Source organism: Colias croceus, chromosome 7 (genome assembly GCF_905220415.1).
Source record: "Colias croceus chromosome 7, ilColCroc2.1".
Lineage (NCBI taxonomy): Eukaryota > Metazoa > Arthropoda > Insecta > Lepidoptera > Pieridae > Colias > Colias croceus.
This window is the reverse complement of record NC_059543.1, coordinates 11,230,436-11,257,097: the sequence shown is the minus strand read 5'-3', so window position 1 is coordinate 11,257,097 and position 26,662 is coordinate 11,230,436.

The following is a 26,662-nucleotide window of genomic DNA, read 5'->3' as shown; positions in this document are numbered from 1 at the left end:
ATAAATTTCTCATACGAATGAGTTATCACTCAGTGTTTGATTGCTTGTTTTTTTTTTCGTTCAAAATCATTTTATTACTAATTCAAATAAAAATAAAAACGTATATGGGCTTAATTATATGATATTATCGTTCTCTAATGTAATTAATAAATTCATTTTGTACCACAACTATAAAAAGAACATTAGAGGTATCGCTGAGCTCATAATATCATACCTACCAAAACCTCCAAGCAAACTTCTAGAAAAGTCGTAGCAACGAAAAATGCCGCGCCGCTGCACGCTGTAGCAATAATTGCAAAATCCATCTTGCATAAAAGCCCAAGATGCGGTTTAATTGTCGGTTTCGCCCATAGATCCGTGTAAGTGGGTGGCTGAATACATTACGGCCTGTTATCGGCTGTATATTTCACGTTCATAGCGCAAGATAAACATTTTTAATTCCTACATTAAGTGTCATAATAAATAATGTTGCGAGTCGACGATACGCCCACGCGATCCGAGCTTATAGACCAGACCTGGTTATTTAATATTTTTGCCGATTTTTTTAATGGACTACCTTATTTCTTACATGCTCATAAGTAAATATACAGTATGAAGTGTGATCTTGTGGATACGAAATAACTGAATGTGTCGGATAAAAAAAAACGTTTTGTAAAAATTATCATAATGGATGTATGTAAAATAAATGGCGATTTATTTATTACGGTATAACATAACTGTTAGATATATTGCTTTTGCATACAAAAACTACCTTATCAATTCATACATTTTAACTTCTATAAAACGAGTACTTAGTACGAAATAAAAAATGAATAAAATAATATTATAGATTACTAAATAAGGCGCACGACCGCGACATTGACATTTATCAGAAACAAGATTTTTTCAGTTTTCATTTTATGGTCAAAATTATAATAGTAGTCACCCGTCTCAAATTCACTTCAAACTCGACACTATAAAGTGTATTAAATTAAATTAAAATAAAATGTTTAAGTATTGACTATAAATAAAGCTCTAGTATTAGCAAAGTTCATCGCGAGCTTTACAACACACGAGCACCATGTTTATTCAAACGGCCATTTGTTTTGACGCCAATGTATCTGTTTGACAAATATAATTTATTGCGGCACATTTAATTATTAATTATGTACACGAAAATCTTTATTTATAGTATTCGAAATTAGATTCATTTGAATTCACAATTAATTACGCGTTTTGTCATTATTTTGACAAGCTTAAATTATAATCATATTTTTCTGTTATGTATCAATTAATGTTAGGTAGTATATATTGGTAAATTAAAATAATTGTAGTCTGTAGATCAAGCATTATTAGTTGGTTCAATAAAGAAACGAATCTTCAATGGCGGCCAAAGCTGACTTTGACAGATGGTAGGATCAGCAAAAAAGAAAATAAAAATAACGTAAATTGATAATTATTTTATTAATTATTTCAAATTGTTTGTTGACAAACTTTTTTGTTATTGTATTTGTGTATTTATATGAATTATCATATTTACGTATACAGAATGTAATAAAATCCCCATAATACTTGTAATAAGCCCATAAAACTGAACAACTTTTCCCAAAGAACATAATATTATTTTGTCAAATTCCAATAAAACATTATTTACTTTCGCAAATGCATAATTGTCATTGTAAATTTATGATAAAAACTATTATAGGGAAAATCAAATACATTTTAGTGATTTAATTTTTCCCTTTTTTTTGCATACCGTACGGCCGTGTGTGAGCGAAAGGGAATGATAAGCGCCGCCATTGAAGATTCATTTCTTTATTGAACTAGCTAATAATTGTTGGTATTCGTTTTATAAACATTTAGTTTATCTGGAATAAGAAGTCTAGGTTGAAGACAATCTTCATCCGAAATTGTATCCACTTTCATTTAACAGTTTAGGTGTTGACAAAGAGAAATTGTTTATTAATTATAGCAACAATTTACAAAAATATTTAAAATCAATTGTTCAATAAAACTATTTAAAATTGTACATTGTAGGTAAGTACGGAAATTCATAAAAAAAGACCAAACTAATAGATAAATCTTTGAATGAATAAATAATAACGAAATACTTTTAACCTACAATTTCGACTCGACTGTTTAATTATTATTCTCCATAATACACGGGTATCGCCGTAAGGATGATACCCGGTCCTTTGGAAGGCTTACGTGGGGACACAGGTCCAACACGCAGAGGCCCTTTAGAGAATTTAATGTGTTATGGGACACCAGCCGCAGCCTGCCCATGGCTGCACTATAGAGATACAGCCCTGGGCAGTCCGCGGCCAATGTAGGACTATTGCAGAAAAATGGAAATTAATAAAACTGGGTTATGGAAGGGGGTGTTAGATGGACTGGTATATTGGGTCTATGGGGACTATGGACGTCTGCCTTTTCAATATTAAAAATTGAAAATTATGGCAGACGGTGACTCGCCAGTTCGGTCGATGGGCTCCCAAAAAGGTTACCGATAATGGCAACAAGGGGGCAACATCAGCTGAACTGATAAAAAAAACTGAAATAATAAATTATTACAACGGGCATAAATAAAATAAAGTTTTTATCTCAGCTATAAATATCGAATAAAATACGCTCCATGTATTTGGGACACTCATTATGGTCCCAATAAAAATAATATAAGGCGTATAATGCCATTTTATTGAGCACAAATTGTTATATAAATGCAAAATCGGTTTAGACTCCAAATAATCTTTGGTTACAATCTATTTATCGAAGGCATTATGCTAAAATATTTAAATTGGACAATAATCGACAGTTCGGGATTGAAATATTGGATATGGAAAAGAGAATCTGATAAAACAAATAATGTTTATATATACAAGCTATAAAAGAGTAATTAACGTTGTTTTACCCTTGCAAAACCATGGACATGCCTATTGTAAAATCGATATAAATTTCTCATACGAATGAGTTATCCCTCAGTGTTTGATTGCTTGTTTTTTTTTCGTTCAAAATCATTTTTTTACTAATTCAAATAAAAATAAAAACGTATATGGGCTTAATTATATGATATTATCGTTCTCTAAATAAATTCAAATAAATAAATTAATAAATTCATTTTGTACCACAACTATAAAAAGAACATTAGAGGTATCGCTGAGCTCATATCATACCTACCAAAACCTCCAAGCAAACTTCTAGAAAAGTCGTAGCAACGAAAAATGTCGCGCCGCTACACGCTGTAGCAATAATTGCAAAATCCATCTTGCATAAAAGCCCAAGATGCGGTTTAATTGTCGGTTTCGCCCATAAATCCGTGTAAGTGGGTGGCTGAATACATTACGGCCTGTTATCGGCTGTATATTTCACGTTCATAGCGCAAGATAAACATTTTTAATTCCTACATTAAGTGTCATAATAAATAATGTTGCGAGTCGACGATACGCCCACGCGATCCGAGCTTATAGACCAGACCTGGTTATTTAATATTTTTGCCGATTTTTTTAATGGACTACCTTATTTCTTACATGCTCATTAGTAAATATACAGTATGAAGTGTGATCATTATTATATGTGTATATATATATGTGTGGATACGAAATAACTGAATGTGTCGGATAAAAAAAAACGTTTTGTAAAAATTATCATAATGGATGTATGTAAAATAAAGGGCGATTTATTTATTACGGTATAACATAACTGTTAGATATATTGTTTTTGCATACAAAAACTACCTTATCAATTCATACATTTTAACTTCTATAAAACGAGTACTTAGTACGAAATAAAAAATGAATAAAATAATATTATAGATTACTAAATAAGGCGCACGACCGCGACATTGACATTTATCAGAAACAAGATATTTTTCAGTTTTCATTTTATGGTCAAAATTATAATAGTAGTCACCCGTCTCAAATTCACTTCAAACTCGACACTATAAAGTGTATTAAATTAAATTAAAATAAAATGTTTAAGTATTGACTATAAATAAAGCTCTAGTATTAGCAAAGTTCATCGCGAGCTTTACAACACACGAGCACCATGTTTATTCAAACGGCCATTTGTTTTGACGCCAATGTATCTGTTTGACAAATATAATTTATTGCGGCACATTTAATTATTAATTATGTACACGAAAATCTTTATTTATAGTATTCCAAATTAGATTCATTTGAAATCACAATTAATTACGCAGTTTGTCATTATTTTGACAAGCTTAAATTATAATCATATTTTTCTGTTACGTATCAATAATTAATGTTAGGTAGGGTTGATGTACCACTAGTTGACCATTTAAGCGGTTTTATCTTTAGTTATATATAAAAAACGGGTTATTTGTTTTACGTTCAATGTTATTTTTAGGACATAGATAATTGAATAGTCACTGCAACTATTGTTCTTAGTATCAATTTGATAACCTTTAAAGGTTTTATGAAAACTACTCTGAAAGTTACTTCTGCTAAAAGTACCAATACCTGACCACTGATCACCAATATCTGACCATCATTGCTCTAAAAGTTGACCATTTTCAAAATGGACAAAATGTCCTTCTTCGAACATTAGTTTTGTTTAATAAATAAAAAAGTCTGTATTTATATTGAAGTTTATTTTATTAAATGTTATAAATCATTCTTACAATACTGTTATTAATCCTTAATGACTATACCTACGTACCATACAATCTTTTCTTCTTTCTCTTTTTCCTTCGACACCCAGTACTTAGTCTTGCCATTTCTTGGAAGTTGTAGCAAAGAGCAAGCGTTCAGTCTTCTTTTTTAACGGAGAATCAGAAGGCCATAATAAATGTTTGCCAAAAGCTGGGATTATTTGCTGTTGCATTTTAGTTATTAAATCTACTAATTTGGGCGAAGGAGGTTCAAGGAAATGACTGACTGAAGTTGATGTTGATTCGAGATGCATTGTTGGTGTTGGAATAGGACTTAGACGGCTTATATGGTTTGTTAAATTAGGTATAAGCACAAAAAAAAGCAAGTCTTTCTTAGCAAAATATAAAGAACCAAGAGCTGACCATACTGGTCAACAATAGGCGAAAAATTGTTTTCGTTGTTCCAAAAGATAACCAGGCCGCTAAAAATCATGAAAAACTGTTCATGCCAAAAATGAAGCCGAAAGTCTATAACAGAATGGTTCAACATTATGCCTATAACAAGACATATAAAGAGTAATCGATTGCATTCAAGATAAATTAAGATTTCCCAATCAACTCCCGATAAAAAACTCTTAGTAAAAAATGTGATTACTTACGGGGCACCTACTTAATTACATCTTCGTGTTGAAAAAATGTCAATATTTCTGATCAATAGCAGCAAGGTTTGTTTTTATTTTATAGATGATGTTGCTTTATAGAAAAAACAATAAACTATCATCTGGGGCTGCCGTATTTTCTTAATTGGCGCGTATATTTGAATTTTGGTCATGTATTGGTGCTTGGTCAGCTAGTGGTACATTGACCCTAGTATATATCGGTAAATTAAAATAATTGTAGTCTGTAGATAAAGCATTAATTGTTGGTATTCGTTTTATAAACATTTAGTTTATCTGGAATAAGAAGTCTAGGGTGAAGACAATCTTCATCCGAAATTGTATCCACTTTCATTTAACAGTTCAGGTGTTGACAAAGAGAAATTGTTTATTAATAATTATAGCAACAATTTACAAAAATATTTAAAATCAATTGTTCAATAAAACTATTTAAAATTGTACATTGTAAGTACGGAAATTCATAAAAAAGACCAAACTAATAGATAAATCTTTGAATGAATAAATAATTACGAAATAATTTAAACCTACAATTTCGACTCGACTGTTTAATTATTATTAAACAGTAGATATTTGTGTATGTGTATACTATCATTAGCGTTGTTTCTCTTGCCAATCAATGTGTCAAAGTTTATTCAGATCTATCATGCCATTTTCACATGAAAAAGCAACATAGCAGTTGCAAAACAGAACAAAAAACACAACATTCTAGAAACAATTAACACTAATGCCATTCAAAGAATCCAAATGTTAATATGCGAACGCCCGATCGTTATTTATGTAAAATATAGATATATGTACATATTAATTAAGGTAATTTATGTATGTATGCGCACAGCTCTAAAACAGCTTGTCACGAGCTATAAAATTATGCAGCTTCCTATCTTATTAGATGTGTTGCAAGCAAATTTATGCAAATGGTTACTTAAGAAAACACTAGTTAGATAACGCGTGTACGTCTGTTTTGCAATGTTTGGTAGTGTAAAGTAATGTGTTTATTAACATGTTAATTTGAGGTTATTTAGAGGCAATTTTAAGGGTCAACTCACACCAAAAGAGCGGCGAAGCGCAGCGCAGCGCAGCGCAGCGCGGCGAAGCGCGGAGTAGCGGAGACACGCGACTTCTCGAGCATTCCAGCGACTTCTCGAGCAGTCGCGGGAATCCGCGCGCCTTCCCGCGATGAATTCACGGGTCGCTCTTTGCGCAGTTCGAATGCTCGCGCGCACAGACGCGTGCGGGGAGCGGGCGCGAGGGGCGGGATATTGCCAGCGGCCGCTCGCGAATGCTCGAGCATTCTCTGGAATTCCCGCAACTTCTCGCGCAGTCGCACGGCTCCGTTAATGGAATTCCACGGAATTCCAGCGGCGCCGCGGGCATCCGCGCGACTCGTTCGAGCTTCTCATGCGATAATAAGTATTATAGTAATGAAAATAAAGTTAAAATTCATATGACACGGAAACTGCGCTCCGCTTCGCCGCGCTTCGACGCTCTTTTGGTGTGAGTTGACCCTAAGTCATATTTTTCTCAAGCGTTTCAGGAAGATGTCTTGCAATATATTTTAATTCCAACGTAACTTCTAATTGATTCATCAGTTTTTGATGTGTGAGATATCGTTACAATGATAGGTAAGTATATTTTGGAGTACATATAAAGTATTATACACAATGAAATATGTTTTTTTTGCATGCTATACCACGAAGATTACTAAAATATAGTGTGCATATCTTCTTCATAGTAGATCTTTCATTATTTATATATCTTCTGTTTTATTTCTGGATATATTTTACTTTAATATGAGGGCAATTAACATGAACCACTTGAAAATATATTAAAATTCAATTCACACTCCAGTTTTAAACCAATAAATCATTTAATTTCGCAACATTGTCTTAAACTTACAAGTCGTTAATAGCAATAGAGTAATAAAAGTGAACAGATTTCTAAATTCATAAATGTCAATGTTTGAATGTAAATGAGAAGTGAATAAGCTATAATATGCATGTTTATTGCAGGCTTTGGTAATGAAATGTAGTGATGATTGCTTTTACAGAGTGACAAATAAAAAATATGTAGATATGGCAGATAACAATGTACTTACTTGATCTCCAAAGACAAATGAAAGGCCTATAATAATTAATTAATAGACGTAGCGGCCTACATAGGTATGTAGATGAAGAATAGCCTTCATACAAGCCTTCAATTGAAAGCTGATTATATTTTGAAGTGAAACTTCCGTAGGCGCGTTGAGAGTAAAATATAAATGTCGCGTGATGGCTTTACCGTCACGTCATGGAGGAAGGCGACGCTTTTAATATCTTTGAATCTTGCCGAAGTTTCACTTCTGACACGTGTGCTTGGCACACACGCTCTTTTTTATGTGCTAGGTATTAAAACATGATTATTTTATTTTTATCAAGATTTTATTAAATTATTTATAACGAGTTAAATGTGTAAAATTAAGAAACAATAAACGAAGTCACGGGTAACATCTAGTAATAACAAATGACATATAACATTGCATTTCAATTGTAATAAAGACTCCAGCTATTAATTATGCCTAGGGTTTATTACCATTAATAACAAAGTAAGCTACACCTTGCTTCGATCGCATAAATATGACTAGTTTCTAAGGGTGGTAATACACGTTAAAGAAGTATTAAAAAAATGGAATTGCACTTTACATGCAATTTCAAAAATATTGCATGTAAAGTGTTGCCGAGATTACACTTTAGGACATAATGTCTGTCAAAAACGTTTATCAGATCTCGTACAGAGCAAAGCTCTACAATATGGCTTAATTGTAAAACAAAACAATGTCATTGGTACCTGAACTATTGTAATAAATTAATAATTTTTTCATATTACATTCACGTGAAAATGGCTAAACGACTTTGTGTTGTTTTATAAGGAGTAGTTTTCTATGTTCATTTTTTTATAGTTCATCCAGTAGGTAGTTTTTGAGTTAAACGAGAACAAACAGACAAAAAAGTTTAATAAAATTAGGTATTGCAAGTGTGTAATCAGCCTAACCACACATAAATACAGCGGGTCTGCTGCCAGCGGCGACAACAAAATTACAATAATCAACTGTTAGCCAACAATTTACACGTAGTGGCAAATGTTTTATGGATCACGTTTAATTGCGAATGAATTGTGACTGTTTGCGTGTCGTTTTGTTTGGTTTGGTGTAATGTATAGGTAGACAATTAATAATTATTATATTTTTAAAATGGCACCTTCGTACAATAATTAGTTCATAGTTGCTACCTTGAATTAATAAACATTAAGCCTGCAGAGTTTATGCAGTGTGACATTTATTAAAATAACACTTGTATTTATAATGTATATCGTTTAATTGCGATACACAGAACACAATTATCTAATTTTAACAACCAGAGAATCTGTGCAAAGTTCGAATTGTGAACGTTAACATTATATTTAAATTCGTCAAAATTAGAATTTCAACAATGCTTTTATTCACAAACCTATTTAAAAATGTATTGCTTCTGATGGTAATGATTGTGCAAAAGTGAATTATTTTTATTTATAAGTATGAGACCAGTATCTAAATAAATAATTTGATTTGATAAACGCCATTTCCTATCCCCTACACCACAACATAGCGCTTACCTGAATCTGTCACTTATAAAACACCAAGATTTATAGATCGTTGGAAACGTATCGCGACGTCAATTACCCCCCCTCCCCCTCCCGGCACTGGCAAATAAATTAAATTTGACGTATTTATAGAGCACGACTCGCATTAGCCATTAATATGTCCCCTGAGATGTTAATTACTGTAACTGCACGTACATTGTTTGTTTTGCAGCGACAGGTTGACAGATGGATGGTAATAATTCGGTGACTAATTTAGACCGAGATCGTATGACTGCACTATAAATATGTGACATTTTCGGACAGTTTTCAGTCGTCACTTGTGCTACTAAAAGAAAAAGTGTAAATACTAAAAGAACTATGTACATAATATTGTATATATAACTATATTATATTGATTTATATTGGCTTACCTAAATATGAATAGAAATTCCCAACTACTTTTATTACATTTGTTACTCAAAGGCAAAATGTTAATGAAATTACTTCTGAAATTCGTTTTGTGCTATGGTAGATTAAACAGAACAACATCCCTACTAATATTATAAATGCGAAAGTAACTCTGTCTGTCTGTCTGTAACGCTTTCCCGCTTAAACCTCTCAACCGATTCAGATGAAATTTGGCACAGACAATCTTTAGACCCTGAGAAAGAACATAGGCTATTTTATCAAAACACCACGCGGGTGAAGCCGCGGTCGGAAGCTAGTATAAAATAAATGTTATTTTATTAAAGCTTTTCTTATGTTTTGATATTATAAGCAGACATTATAACTAAACTATTTGTATAGACTATCAGAGTTTATTCAATAAGCATTTACTTACAATTGTTATTACAAGAACTGATAGAAATAGCCTGTGACATTCCTTATCGGCTTCTAACAAAACAATGATTACAAAATTGTCGGAAATTGTAGAGATTTTATACTACATACAAACTAAAAGTTTTTAAGTAAACAAGATGTGTCACATATTTTAATGTGTAAATACTAAGGTTAAGTATTATTATCAACTAGCGGTCCGCCCCGGCTTCGCCCGTGGTACATGTTTACGTTTTCTCTACATAAGATCCATCCTCGAACTTCAAGAAATATAATAAAAAAAGAATTATCGAAATCGGTTCAGCCGTTCTCGAGTTATGCGCTTACCAACACATTTTGCGATTCATTTTTATATATAAGAAGATTATAATTAACTCTACTTTCAAACTAATAGTTTTAGTTAAGAAGTCAATATCGCAATCGATGCCGTATTTTTTCAATTATACATATTAATGACTATAAATGTAAAACATCTATTAATGACACCACAATAAATAGCCCACAATAAATAATAACACTCAATGACATTGAAAAGTCGCCTACATACAAGTGTTATCGACAAAAAACTCAATTAAATTTAATTACAAGCACAAAACCTGTCCGTTGTCATTACATACAATTAATGTACAATAATACTATCGATATAAATCAACCAGATGGCTATAATTAAATTGACTATTATTTATTATTGCCTTCTACGAACGGCAATAAATCTATACTGCTTAGGACATATCCTGCGATGACGTAATTTCCTCTCGTTGAAACATATTTTTACAATTAAATCATTTCTGTTAGATCTGAAATATAATCTGAAACATACAAAGCACTTAATAAAATTCCACTGTTCCACTAATATTATAAATTTTAAAGAGTGAATTCAAAAATGTGAATATGAACATGTGTTCATGGAACAATACTCAAAACTCAAGCAATTTGTTTTACAATTTGGTGTGCAAATAGAACGTTTCATAAAGTTTTATAGACAGTTCTTGTTCGATGTATTTATTTTTATAAGAGAATGTAGATTTCATGTTGTATGTTTAATAATGGTCTGAGCAAGAGTTTTCCTCCGCATGCAGAAGAGTCGTTGAAATGAGATGACTTATATTAGAGATCCAATATATTTTTATTTTTAAAATTAACGAAACAATATTAATACAAAATCTTTAAAGTGACTAATTAAATACGACCTTATCTATAACTTAATTATCATATTATCAATAAATCTGAAGTAGGTAATAAATATTCTAGATAATAATATTCTAAAGCAATAAAATGCCACGGATGTTAATAAATTGTGGACATTAATGACCCGAAATACAAACTTAAATTAATGAATGATTTCATATTATTAATGGTGTTTTTTTCTGACATTTATTAATAAAAATAACACCTTAAAATACACTAAAGGGCCTCTGGGTGTCAGATTTGTTTCTAATTTCTATGAATCTACTATTGGATATAATATTTCCCCATAGCTGTTTGCTGTATTGACGAAATAAATAATAATATAACATAGAACAAACAATGTGAAATCAACAGGGTGTCCCACTGTTGGTATACTAAGCTCAAAGTAGGTTATAGTTTTGCATAAGCTGAGTTCGTTAAAATAGATAAATTCTTAAAACTCTATGTGTACCTACAGTGTACACCCATAACAAGCAACCCGCCCAACTTTGCCACCAGCAGCAAATTTTTTTGACGTAATTTTGTTTTTTAAGTATTTTTTCCTGGTCAGCAAAACTACAAGTTCCTTCGCGCTTAGTATACCAATAGTGGGACACCCTGTATAGTGTATAGGCTCTACCTATCCATTATTTGCGCCGCTATTATCAAGTCAAAAAAATCTAGCTTCTATAGGAAGTTAAAAATTTACAAACATTTGTCTACATTCTTGATTTATGTATCCCTAATTAAATAAATCGTTCATTGTAAAATCCAATAAAAATAAAGTGATTTCCATACAAAGCAATTATTACTAAATAATGAACGTTTCCACAATTCAATAACCAAATCATTACCTAAGCGAATTGTTCGCAAAAAATAAAACGGTCATCTATTACACCGCACCCGCAAATAAAATTAACGATCATTTATGAACGCTGTCAGTTGCAATACAAGCAAATCACTGATTGATGTACACAAAAAGTGATCGCGTGCAAACCGAACTTGTTAACATAAACTATTAATTGCAACGGTTAGCGATTGTTTCGAAATCATGTGCAATATGGACTGTTTGGAACACTTTTTGTGCTGATGTTTTAAACGTTTTACGCCTGCGTTAAACATTGTATAATGATGATTCATGTTGAAATGATTTCATTAATGTTGAATTACTTTATCATAGGCAGGAATATTTTTTAACCTTTTTTCCAAATGTTATGGATCTAATTTTATTTATTTATCAATAAACAACAATATCAATTCTTTCCTAGTATTATGTATAACGTATTTTATTCCAGTTCATCCTCACTGCGAGGTATTAATTAACAGAGACAAATGTATTTCATAAACAAAACTATTTATAATCACTCAATTAAACGTGAGTGATGTTATAAAGTAAACATAATCAAGTGCATTATATACAATAAATCACACATGCAATAAGCTTATAATTTAACTCTTAACTCGCCATGTATCTAGGAATAATAGCTTCAATTATACTTTTTGATGCGCGATAGTTTATCTACATTGCTCATAATTATACTCTCTCATATGATTTTGTTTAGCGTCTATGTCACCGCAAATTAAACCTTTTGTGGGCAAGATAAAGTTCAAATTCGAGTGTGTTGTCTGAGTATATATAATAAATTCAGTTCCGGATGGGTTTATAGCGGTTTAACACGCGACGGTGTGACAGACGGCCCTGTTCATTACCACGAATTAAGTCCACTACATTGTTTATTTTTTAATAATGACTTTGTTGATGATTGACGTTTGTTCAAAAGTTCCCTAACTGAGTATGTGAATGGTAATATATCATCTACTACTGAATCCTCTATGTTATTAGCTACATAAGAACTATTCCTTTGACTAAAATTTGTCCATTACCTAAGCCATTTTAATTTTATTAGTTCATTACTACAGAACACTTTAGGTGCTAATTGGACTTCCTCTTGGCCTGTTTTCAATTTTTGCAATTATTATAAGAATGCTGATGCATTACAATTAACACTACAAAAAATTGTAATGAAGTCTACAAAATAGTTAGGCCTTGCCTAATAAATCATATCCAATTATAGACATTGTTTAAATTTAGGTTCCAAAAACTCGTTTACTACAAATTACAATGTGTTAGTTTATCACAAAGTTGCTAACGAGTTTTGCATCATTTTCCGTTGCACAACATTAGAAAATAAATGATAGGCATCTTTGTTGTGGTGTTAATGAGAATATATTATTACAAGACCTTAATTAAAGGTTTTTTACAACTAACTGAAGACGGAGGTTTCACTAATGACGTTATTGGGTAAAAGGATCCTGTCTCTATTTATTTAATCTCTCTCTGCACTAAACAAGATTCATTCAGCATGCATTTTTTACGTACTCAGCGTATCCAAAACTATAAAGCCCTTTGATCTTAGTCCCGGTGACGACGGTGGGACACTCTACTTACAAACAATCAACTTGCAGGTAAACACATATTTGTTTTGCTAGTTGATACTTGATTAGACGCATGTTATTATATGAAGTAGAGTTATATAGAAAATCTATCAATAGACATTTTGGTAAATTCCCTTTAAGTAGGCACATCCAAAATACATCGTCGGTTAAATGAAAAACAGCAATATTTCAGTCGAATACACCACCCACAGAAAGGCGACACCCGACATTTAAAACCATATTTAAGCCGCGGCGTGTTTCGAAATTTATCGACGTGTAAATCATTTAAATTGGCGCCCGCGGACATTTTTTAGTAGACGTAATTGGCAGATGGGCAGTTTTTCACTTGCGTATCCAATTTATTTGATCGAGCCCAATCCATGATGTCATAAATTGGCATTTTTTGCGTAGTTCGGAAATTAAACATACATAACGGATTTATTTAAGGTTTAATGATTTTCCATAGTTTCAGGTTAACGCGCCATTATCAAGGGATACGACAACAATTTCCGCACCCAATAGGGGCCATAGGTAATAGAATTTTGACGCTCATAACTTTATTATTCTCGGATTTTCATTCAACCACGAACTGCATTATTTTTTTTTTTAATTTTGTAATATATCTGATACAGGAATTTGCTACACCTGGTGCATATTTAGCGTCTTAGTAGATACGTTTCTAACTATTAACTCATCACTATCAGACTAAAAAATCTACGTCCATATATGTAAAGCCACCCCTTAGCTTCATGGAAACAACATAATAACTGCACCACACAATGCAGGACTCAACAATCCGTTACAAAAACGTTCACCCGAATAAATAATTCATTAGTAATTCATATGATTTATAATGGTTACGAGCGAATCGCGTGCGCAGAGATCGTAAAAATTCTTTTAAAAAACCATTCCTTCATTGCACTCGTGTTGCGTTAAGCTAATTGTCGCTATGTGGCCGATGTGAATAATTCCCTGATCTATAGACTTGGCAAATTTATTCCTTTTTATCGGTAATAAAAAGGTGTTGCATGTTTCGAATAGGTCGAACATTGTAACGACGTGAGACAGAAATTGTCGTATGGTAATTGGCGTGGTGAACAGACAAACAAGGTAGTATTGATAATGGCAGATACTGGGAAATAACAGGAATCATTTGTGCATAATGGCAATTGTATTTTAATAGTGGTTGTTACCACTGTATTCAAATTTACCTACTTCATTGATTTTTATTAATTAATATCAAAAAACAGCGAGTGAGATACATCAAATCAAATTTTTATATCCATGTAAACAATGATTAGAAAGACAAATACAGTTCACAAGGTGACATAGGATTTCAATTCTAAAATCCATTGAGTACATAAATGATAAGTAATCTACAAAGAAGATTTTTTGCAATGTAAAAAAAATGTGTAATAGGTAAGTACATCTAGTCTTCATAGGATTGGAAAGAAATAAGGCTGAGAAGGGTTTCCATATTATATTACTAGCTTACCGCCCGCGGCTTCGCCCGCTTTCTCTAAAACTATTTAAGATTTAAACTATCCTCATCTCCATCTCTCAAGTTGGATCGAACTGCACATGGTGTGTGAATTTTATTATAATCGGTTAAGTGGTTTAGGAGTCCATTGAGGACAAACATTGTGACACGAGATTTATATATATTAAGAATGGTAAATGAAGAATTGATTATTCTGTAATTTTAAATTAACATTACATAATATTAAATTATAATAATTATAGTGAAATTATTTAAAATTTACCTTTTATTTTAAATTATAATAAACTAGCTTTCCGCCTGCGGCCTCGCCCGCGTTTTCAAAGAAAAACGCGCATAGTTCCCGTTCCCGTGGGCTTCCCGGGATAAAACCTAGCCTATGTTGCTCAGTTAAGATGCAGCTTTCTAATGGTGACATAATTTTTGAAATCGGTCCAGTAGTTTATGCGTGAAAACCTTCCTCTTTATAATATTAGTATAGAAATGCGCTCAACAGAACGGATAAATTAAAATTGCAATGAAATAGGTTAGAGTTAACAATTAACATACTTATTAAACGGATCAAGGCAAGGAAAAATCATTCAAACTATTCTTGCAACTATGTTTAATGCAATTGTAGAAATTGTTACGACTTATCTATACATATAATAAATCTGTAGAAGGGTCAATTCTGTACATTCAAAATATTGAAAAAATAAATAGCAGGGGGTGTTCCTGGATCGATACCAAACCCAAATATTTGATTAAAAAAATTTTTGTCTGTCTGTTTGTCTGTCCGTCTGTCTGTCTGTCTGTCTGTATGTGAAGGCATCACGTGAAAACTAACGGTTCGATTTCGATGAAACTTGGTATAATTATACCTTATTATCCTGGGCATAAAATAGGATACTTTTTATCCCGGAAAAATACGTAGAAAAAAAATTAATCTTAATTTTTCCGCGCGGACGGAGTCGCGGGCGGAAGCTAGTAATATATAAACTTATTGAGTTGGAAGAGGAAAAATATAAACCTAACTATAGACAATACACAGAAGTGATTAAGTATTTATGTAGGTATACCAGACAAGCATTATCCTTTTAATTTCATTTGCACTCCCCTCCATATTTCTTCTTTTTAAAATAACTGAAAACTACAAGCCACAAAAAGCCACAAGACTCTATCTTGAATAATCTTCACTTACAACCTCTGCCCTTTAGCAACTTTCCAATTACAATGTAAAAATACGAAACCCGTATCATCCATCAATCCTTAAACAACTTATCACTTGCCGACAAAAAGAAATCCATTACAGGGAGGCATTAAGAACAAATGTCCACACTTAACCTTTCTCTCTCGGCGATATACATCTTATAAATACGGCTCATTATTAAACACGACCAAATATACGCTGTGCATCCAACGTCATCCCTATTACAATTATATAAAGTTCTATTTCGGATAAGCCACAATTAACAAGCCTTAACACAGGGAGGTATCAAAGGTGTCGTGGAAAACTTAATTTATGTTAAACCCGTAGGTGATTATTTAAGTTGCGGTAACCGATTGAAGAGATAAGAAAGATTAATTGAGTCCGGACCTGCTTTGAAAAATACGTTATTTATTCATTCTTAAGTGAATTTATTTGGATGTTTTAAAGATTTGATAATATCTTTATGTGGTATAAATTGTAACTGCCTTATAAATTTTGTTAGAGGTTAGTTTATTCAATTAGATGTTGAGTGGAAACAGTAACATGATATCTTTGTTTTGGGAGTCGTTCGAAACGTGTTTTGTATAATTATACAAGGTTGTTCTAATATGGACGCTATAAATTACGATAATGATCGTAATTAATTATTATTTCGGACAGCCTTATTAATGAATTATAATAACATTACAATTTATAAATGGAACGAAATATTTTATTTTTAATTTGATGGAAATATGAGTGTTATAATTGGTTAGTGGTAGATTAGCTAATATAAAGGTCTGCGACTTTCGTTATTTATATTTCGTTATACATTATAAGGCTAATTATTCATACCGCTCAGCTTTCAATACCACCATCCGTAAATTTATAATTAATTCTTTTAAGAAGAATATTTATTTGTCTGTTCATTACTAACATCATTACCGCTGAGTAGGTACGACTTGAGCCTCTTTACAATATCAGTACAATAAAACACAAAGATCTAGTTACACATTATAATATTACGGAGACGGTAAGCCGGGGTCAGCGGGGACGCCCTTTGAACTGCTAATCTTAACCAACGTCTCCTTAAATGCTGCATAAATCTCGCTGCTGGAACAGAGATGGTGTAGAGCGGATGTTTGTGTGTTAATTTTATATTGGATAAGCAATTACTACCGACTTTGTTTGGAAAACTTTTGGGGAATATGTGTGCATTTGAAATTAAAAAGCATAATATGAATTTCGACACCTACAGAAATGTCAGCACAAAATATTGCAGATCTTTTTCAGTCTTTCTCAGTTTTCACCTGTATGTTAAATACTAAAATTTTATTATTTGAACGTATAACGAACGAAGGTATATTTTGTAGAAAAGACCAATTAATTATTAGGTAATTATTATTATTCATTGGATCGAATGACCGGCCTATATTATCCAAATTAATTAACGTAATTTTGAAACCAAAAATAGCCTCATTCACTCCATAGCTTTCCCTGTCCTCTCATTGGTATGCATGTTGAATACAAGCGACGCCGCAGGCAATGCTAGCGGTCTAACATCGAGCCATTAAGCCGAGATAAATTATCTTGTATTAATAACTTCATAACCTTTTGTTAAACCTTGCGATAAACGATGAAAGATGTTTAAGCGACGGATTTAAAGGTTAAACCGTAAGTGTTATTTAATAAACGATTTATATTGTTTCAAAATAACAAAATGGGCCTCAGAATTTGATTGAATGGAACAATGAATTGAACAAATGTAAACAATAAAGTTAGGAAATGTAATAAAAAGTCCACCCTCGGAAAATGGGGCAGATTTATTTATCATCATAATCACTAATCGAATGTAAAAAATATTTTAGATTATCACAAAATAACAAAAAATCTAATCTATTTGGTTCATTCATCACCTTCAAGATGATCCTAGTTTCATTTTTAGCATACATTATTAAATCAACTGCAGTCCAATCTTAAACTATTCAGGTCAAATCTAACATCAAACAATCTTATCATAGAAAGTTAAACCAATGAAAAAGTTAATTCACACCTCATTAAAATGCTATTCGACCACACCGCTAGAAGAGAAAATGTTACTTCAAAATTCCACACCGTTCATGCTTCGCAAACATTACATTACGATGCTAATGCGGCCAAATTGAAACGACCATTGATGTATGAATACCTCAAACAATTTGCCATCAATAGCACAGGGTCGGATTATATTTGGTACACGATTTAATAATTTCTTTGATTAATATAGCATAAAATACTAAGATACTGCTTTTCGATGTTAATAAGTAATGTTGTGTTAAACGTCTTAAAAGTTTGTATAAAAAAGTTATCCCAAATGTTTCAAGAAGAAGACGAAGAAATTTTCAATATTCTGAAAATCGTGAAGGAAAGTAAAACACTTGCTAAGTTTAATATTTTTTAACGATATGATATTACATAGATGTCTATACCCACATACACGCTATCAATACATAATATACTCATTATAGTAAGAAAAAAACAGCAAACTTCTTACACACTTCTTCTTCTATATATTATGTATCTGAATCTTGTATGTATTAACTAAGGTATTAACCTTCCAAATTAAATCGAACAAATTACACCATTCCTTCTAAATCCATCTCTGGCACCTTTGGGCGGTTAACATGAATAATTGTTTGGGCAAATTTTCATAACTGTTCGCTGATGTGGATGTAAATACTCGGTCACGAAGCTTGTAACAAATGTTTGATTTATTTCAAACGATAATTTGATTTTACTTCACGCATTGAAACAAAGGGAACATTGTTGCCATAGCAATGACTCAATGAAACGAAATGTTATTAAAATTGCGCATTTGGCTTTTTCAATTAGTTTATAGTTTTTGCCCATACAATGCACCCGTTCTCAATTAGCACCCTAGTAAAAGATTACAAGAACCGGATCAACTAACTACTCATACATAATCTTTTTATTCTTAATTTATGTTTATCTTTAGTTTAATTTAATTTTTAATCTTAGGAAAAGGGATATTTTGTTTCTATATTTCCTTCACACCTAATTACCTGTAGAGACCTATGTCTTGATTTTCAGAAATCGAATACGAAATCCGGTTGGTACAAAATAATATCATCTTTATTTTCATATGAATTTTGCGTAATATCTGTAGAAACTCATATTTACCTTCATATGTTAAATATTATTATTCTTAAGTGCTATTCAATATAAAACAAATAGAAAAAACACACACGCAAATATGTATTTTACGATATTATATTTCTTCGGTAAGTTGTTTACATAATAATACGTGCAAACACATAAGTATATTGCGTTATCTAATATTTATTATAAGAAATCGTTTACGCTACGTGTTAACTATACTAATAATAAAAATTATTCAGTCGTGTAATATTAATAAAACATATAATCTAATTATAGACAAGGCGATTAGAATTTTTTTTTTTCATAATTATTGACTACCTACACGTATTTACCAAATCTGCACAAAAAAATATTCATCTACATATATTATTGCTATAAGGTCCAGTATCTAACCCACTAAATAAATCTTGTATCCTTCACTAGTACCTATATCCTATAGATTTAAGTTCAAAATTCATTCAAAGTTATTCAATAGGTAATGTAAAAAACAAAAGAGGAAATAAACAACATGACTCTTTTAAATATAAAAAATAAATTAATAAATAGTAAAAAAATAAAATAAAAAAAAACAAAATAATAAATTCTACGCTTATAGATGCCATACGACTTACGAAAAGCAGAATATCAAGCCATGTCCTTTCTCGACTTAAATAACTTCATGATAATATCTAAAGCACATAGACTTATTATTAAAAACTTAGTGGACATACCCTGCTATATTTACACTGTTACAAGCGGGTAGACGCGAATTGCGGCGTATTCTTTAATAAAAAACGCGACTCTAATACAAGTAGCCCGCTTCCACGGAATTACAAAAATCATTAGTACAACCACAAATATTGGTTGGCCCTTGCAACTTCAGCCGCAACTAAACCCTTTGCATGTGTTCCCAGAAGGTTCCATTGTAAATATCGATTTTCTATATTTGTTCAATATATATTTGTCAAGCACACGGGTTTGTTTGCTTTCACGTCTGCCAGCTAATCCGTAAGGGATGAAATGCCGAAATATTTGAGATTTTTTGTAAGTTCAAGGAATTTCATTTTTGTCACAATTTCCTTGTAAGTAGGTACTTAATATTAAAATTTATTTCAATACTTAATAACCATGAAATAATTAAGTTCAATTTCATCATACTCATATATTGGTACATAAAGATTTTGACAGTTCATTGTAGTTCAGTTGCATTGTATCTGTTACGTAGAGGACTAAAAATAAATAAAGACATGGTTAAGAAAAACAATCAATTTAATTCTAGTAATTAATTATCTATCCAGGTAATTAAATAACAAACGAGTCGATTTCTATATATAACATGACGCATCGCGTTTTGTCAATTTGAACAATAACGTAATACTTGCATAACTTATCAATTTTCAAAACAAGTGCTTAACATATTAACGGTACATTCCTCTATTTACTAACAACTTAACTCGAGTTTCTTCGCTGATTAGCGCAACACCACTAAAATACGTGAACAAACATACCACAGTCGTTTATTAGTAGGTACTTTTTGTTTGCGGTACCTCTTATGCAGTACTTACTAAGAGACGAATAAATTTTTGTCTACACCACACGTGTAGTACTGGGTTTTAACAAGAGATGGCGCTGTCAGTTCAGTCGGTCAATTTTATATTTAAAAAATGAATCATAATTTTTTTATATTAAAATAACTACATGGTACACGGTAGTTATTATACACAATTATTGTTATTTTTACAATTTTTCGGTCTATCCGTTTGTTCCAGCAATCTCTGAAACGGCCGAATGTAATAAAGAGTTTCTTACTCTACTTTATATATTATTTCATAGGGATTAGGATTAAAGGAAAAACTTATTTACGCTGGTGAAACCGCGGGTCTCAGCTAGTAATAATAATTCATAAGTTTACGAATAATTTGCTTTTTTGTCTGCTTTGTAAAGCTAACGTCCAAACTAACAAAATATTTTTCATCAAAACAGTAAACAGTGCGAAACGGACACTTACGCAAACTTTCACTCACAATGTGGGGTCAGAGCGAATCTAAGTTTGGCAGTTAACACAAACGTGGGATGGGACATCTGGGTGTCATAATGCTTTGAAAACAACGAAATGTGGTCTTTTTACAATGGGAATGAAATTGTAAAAAAATAAGGTAATATAAGGTATACTTATTATATCTCTTATACATATTTTGTTTAAGATAATTCCGACGAGCGACTTTCATAAAATATGTAGGTAAGGTGTATTTTCTTATCCGCTACAGAAAAGGTTGTTGAAATTAAAAAAATAGAAAATGAAAATTTTAAAACTGCAATAAGTTTTACAATACAAATGTATATTGTATAGTTTGGATAAGCGAATCGCTTGTCTCGCTGTTAGGAAATTTAGTTATATTGATTTATTCTTTTTAAATTAAGCTTTTAAGGGCATACCTCCACCTCTAACTCTCCTCATTCTCCATTCACCCCACATAAATGAAATATTCTCGCAAACATTAAAATCTCCGTAACATCAAAAGCCGTCATCCAATCTTCGACACGCAAACAGCATGTAAAAACAAAGGGCCCACAATTCGGCGGAGCGCCGCAGGTGTCACTTTTTAATAAAGCCCCAATCAGCCGCTCGCCGGACGAGCGGAGCTTGCCTTCCGAACGGGAAATGGAACTCCGGGGTAGGGATGTGCTTGTGTCGATAGTTTTGTTGTCGATAGAATGTATTAATGCGCGATAACTGCTCGAAGAATAGTGATGAAGATGGAAGAATTAAGATGAAAAGAATGCTAGAGAACAGCTTCGTAATTTTTGTGCGACCTATTTGGTGTTTGATAAATTTAAACCATATGGATAAAATAAGTGAAATTTCAATTGTATGAAGTTTCTGGAGATTCTGAAATTACTGGATTTTTTTTTATTATTCTTAATTTTAGTGGTCATTGTGATTCGTATATAGACACATTATGACTATAATTTTCATTAAATTTTATTGCTCTTCAATTTCAAACGCTCAAAATATCGATACAACGCACACCACTAGCTGTAGGAAGTGACAGCACCTCAGGCAACAAGGAGGCCTGCAAATGAACTTTGCTGTTTTTCCTTTTAACTCAACCGCTAGCAATAAAGCGGGCTTCAATTGTTTCCCCTTTTGTGATTTTGAATATGCGGTGCTAAGCGCTACAATAAAATATATTAAGCTTTTAAATATTATGACAGCTCCTCAAAATACCATTTAGATTCATTTCAATGTTGTTCATCACGATATCGTATGGCCATAGCCCATATCAACTATCACGAACCTAATAAACTTCTTTTAAAACAGCCACAGACATAAAAAACCCACTATATTTCGCAAAAAGAGAAAACATTTAAAATATAAAATTCCTCACGTTATTATCTATTTAACTGCACATAATTATAATTTACACCGCAAACTAATCGACAGTCTCCCATAATCGGGTCTTTTTTGAATACGTTAATAAATTATCGATAAAATTAGTTGAGGACGCATAAACAGTAAACGATGTATCGATGTAAAATATCAATTTGAGAATCGATTCCTTCACGACACGATCGTAAAAGTTTATGGCACATTAAATGCTAATAGGTGAGCTGTATAATTATTCGAATGTAATCGTCTCTCGTAACGCATTAATTATCATATTATGCTTCATTCGTACCGGTTTCTTGCATTAAACTGATATTGGGGAAAAAGTTGATAGCTGTGTGTTTTAATCGCCTCGGAGTTTTAAAATTCCTTGTTTGAGTGCAACAATGCAATGCTTAACTACGGACAGTCGCAATCAAGCGTAAACGTGTAAATGCTAATAACAGCGTACAACCAAACGTCGGATATATCAATTTTATTGTTCAATAAAATAAGAATGATAATACGTCTGAAATAAATTATAACCTAATGTGAAAAATAGCCTAAAACCAACAAAATATTAATAGTCAAACTAGTAAAATAGTTTTTCTTCATTAGAAGAAGTTTCTTCTTATTCTCAAACTAATTTAATCACTCCATAGTCCAAGTATTATCATCCGAAATGTTTATTAGTTATGTAGATATTATTATGTATAACTATCAATATTTATACTTATTATTATAAAATAAAATATACCAATAAAACTGTTCATAACATATTTAAATATTCAATCAGGAAAAAACATTTCCTCCTATAAACAGCTGACCAGAATAAATCAACATTCATATAATAATAAATTAACCATACAATACATAACATATTTATAGTTGTTAAATGAGCATTTCCTTGTTATAAATAAAATGATGGATGAAGTACATTTGTCGAGACGTCACTGTTTAAGCAAATTAAAAAGTTAAAACGCTAAATAAAATAAATGACAATTTTATTCAAAACACATTAAAAAGGATTTACGATACAAGTTTTTACACATAATCAAATGGATATCTTAAGCAATATATATGTCGCGTAATTTATTTTGCCATTCAGTAATTTACATAAATAGCCGTGGATATAAAACAAAATCATTAATACTGGACGTGCAATAATAAACATAATTAATGACTTACAGACAAGCTATTTTTATTAATATTAATTTGCATTACGATTAAAATAAAATTCTTAATTGTCTGCATCGCAAAGTTAAAGATATATTAATTTTAAATTTATGGTAAATATACTTATCTTTAAAATTCTTATTATATTATATTCCTGTTATTATTCTAAACCCCGTGATACGTGTACCTACTCGGCGCACACACTCTTTTTTTTATTAATATTTGTTCTGCATACTGACCATATTTTAAAACGCATCGATGAAAATTGAGGTAACCTAACCTAACGACGTACCCTATTATAGGTAAAATACGTTATAATTAATAATGATTATTGTACAATATCATGCCATGCTTAATCCCTCTATAAGGGCACAGAATCGCAGTAGGTACTCCTATGAAACCATTTTTAAATTCTTCTACCTGTATGTATCTTGCTCGAATCACATGAATCACAACTCTAGTATAGTTATAAAACGCGAAATAACAAAAATTGCCACATTCAACGTTTAATCGACGAAACCTTGACGAGTCTATCAGTGCATTTACCGTTTGGTTCCAGTAAATTTTTGCACATAAATTATTATGGTCGCCATTCATCACGAATATAATAACTACATCCAGCCGTTTGTCTGCTCAAACACCTCCGGGCGACAGGCCGAATATTAATTTGGCCACAGATTATGCAGACACAGACAATGTGTTTATGTTTTTTTTTTATTAACCAAGGAGTTTGTACATCGACTAAATTTTTTTTGTTCTTTTATTTGAATTGTCAGAGGAGTTTCCACGACGATTTAATTTTTTTTTTGCCAGTTGATAATAATTTGATATACCCTTGGATATACCTATATGTATTACATTTTTACTTTGAAATTACTGTACGAAATATATTATTTACGTTTCTTGAATGTTGTTTTATTTTTAGTGTAGGTACCTACTTACTAAAAATGATTTAACTCTTAATTTTTATACATGGTAAAGTAAAGTTAAAAACACAGATATATCGTAGACTTATTTTTATAGAAAACATACCTACACCTAGTAAATTTGACATGGTTTTTGTTAAGGTCCTTTTTAAAATATTTTATTGTTTACCACTTAATATGAAATTAAAAAAAAATATGTAGCACGTTCTTAATTTTATAACAAACTAGCGGTCCACCCCGGCTTCGCCCGTGGTACATATTTACGTTTTCTTTACACAAGAACCATCCTCGTACTTCAAGGAATATAATAAAAAAATAATTATCGAAATCGGTTCAGCCGCGGTTCACACGTGATGCCGGGACCACTTTTTTTTTTTTTTTTTGTGTGGTGTCTCTCAATGTTAGCCAGAAGGGCTTCTACATTTTAACGCGGACGCGGGGGTGAACTGAAGGTTCACCCTGGTAGCGACATGCACAAGGGCGTCCCCCCTTGACGGGGACCACGAACCTCGGCTTGAGCTGTCGCTTGAGTGGAGGAGGCCAGCTGAAGGGCCCTAATCGGACGGGGCCGTGACCACGTGAAACGGGTTTCATTTTTAATTTTTATATAAGTATATAGATAATTTTTATATAAGTATATAGATATGCCACATAGAGCAAAAGTTATAACTGAAATAATATTTATCTAAAGCCTCTACCCAACATTACTCTGTACATTCAATATTTAATCGTACAACCGGCTGACCCATTAAAAGTCTATTAAGGCATTTGCATATTTGATACACAATCTATAAACGTCTGCCGGCCCACGGCTATATTAATTATTATTATTAGGGCTGACAACTGATTAAAAATCTTAATTTGTTAGCAATATTTGTTCAGTAGGGAAGGAAACGGCGGAAGCGATTTCGATGAAATTTTGCGTGAAGTTATAACCTAACCTAGGTTATAACTTCAGAGGAGAGTATTGTTTAGAAGTATCTTATAAATAGAATAGAATATACTAAAATTGATAAAATAATATAGAAAATTTTAAAACATGTTATGAAATTTATGAGAAATTCGTTTTTAATGATAAACTAGCGGTCCGCCCCGGCTTCGCCCGTGGTACATATTTAGGTTTTCTCTACATAAGAACCATCCTCGTACTTCAAGGAATATAATAAAAAAAGAATTAACGAAATCGGTTCAGCCCTTCTCAAGTTATGCGCTTACCATTTAACATTTTGGGATTTATTTTTATATTATAGATACACTTTTATTACACGCTTAGAAAATAAAATATAAAAATCTAAAATTTATTGAAAAAAAAAATGGAATTTATCGTTTTATTTTCAACATTCACAAATTGACTTAAATAATAATTATATAATATTTTTATTTGTTGGCAGCCCTAACCCACAAAAATATGCTATGCACGTAAAGTTGCGTATTACTGTAAACACTAAAATAAGCACAGCCTAACCTTTTAAGGATGTTCCTTCAACATTTTAAAGGGTTTAAATTTATAATCATATTGTAAACCCTTGAATTAAATAAAGCAAAAGCGACGAGTTGAATCTTAAGGTGTATATTTGGGTCGGCATAGATACCAAACGGATGATCCAATTGTAAAGATAGGTACTCTGTTAGCTTAATAAAGAAAAGAAAGCTTGAAATAAAGGAAGATATCGTCAGTGGAGTCTAATGGTTCAGCTTAAAAACAATATTTTAATATTATTTAAAACTTTTGAGAGTCTACCATAACACTTAACTAATTCAAAGGGAAATCCTAATTTATTAATCACATAAATAACCTAAGATAGTAAAGGTAAGAGCCATAAAAATAGCATAGGTATAATAATACATATATGAAAACACGGAATCGTTCTTTAATACTTATAAAGCCCATGCATTATACAAATGTGTATTTACGAGCCCAATCGAATAATCGATAAAAATAAAACGAGAGCTATTAAGTCGAATAATCCTGCGAATCGAATAATCGTAAATTATCGATTTATTATCATCGTAATCGTTATGAAACGGGCTCTAGTTGGTTGTTCGCACAGATGCGAATTTTCGGTTCGTGTTACATTCAGTTTTTGATA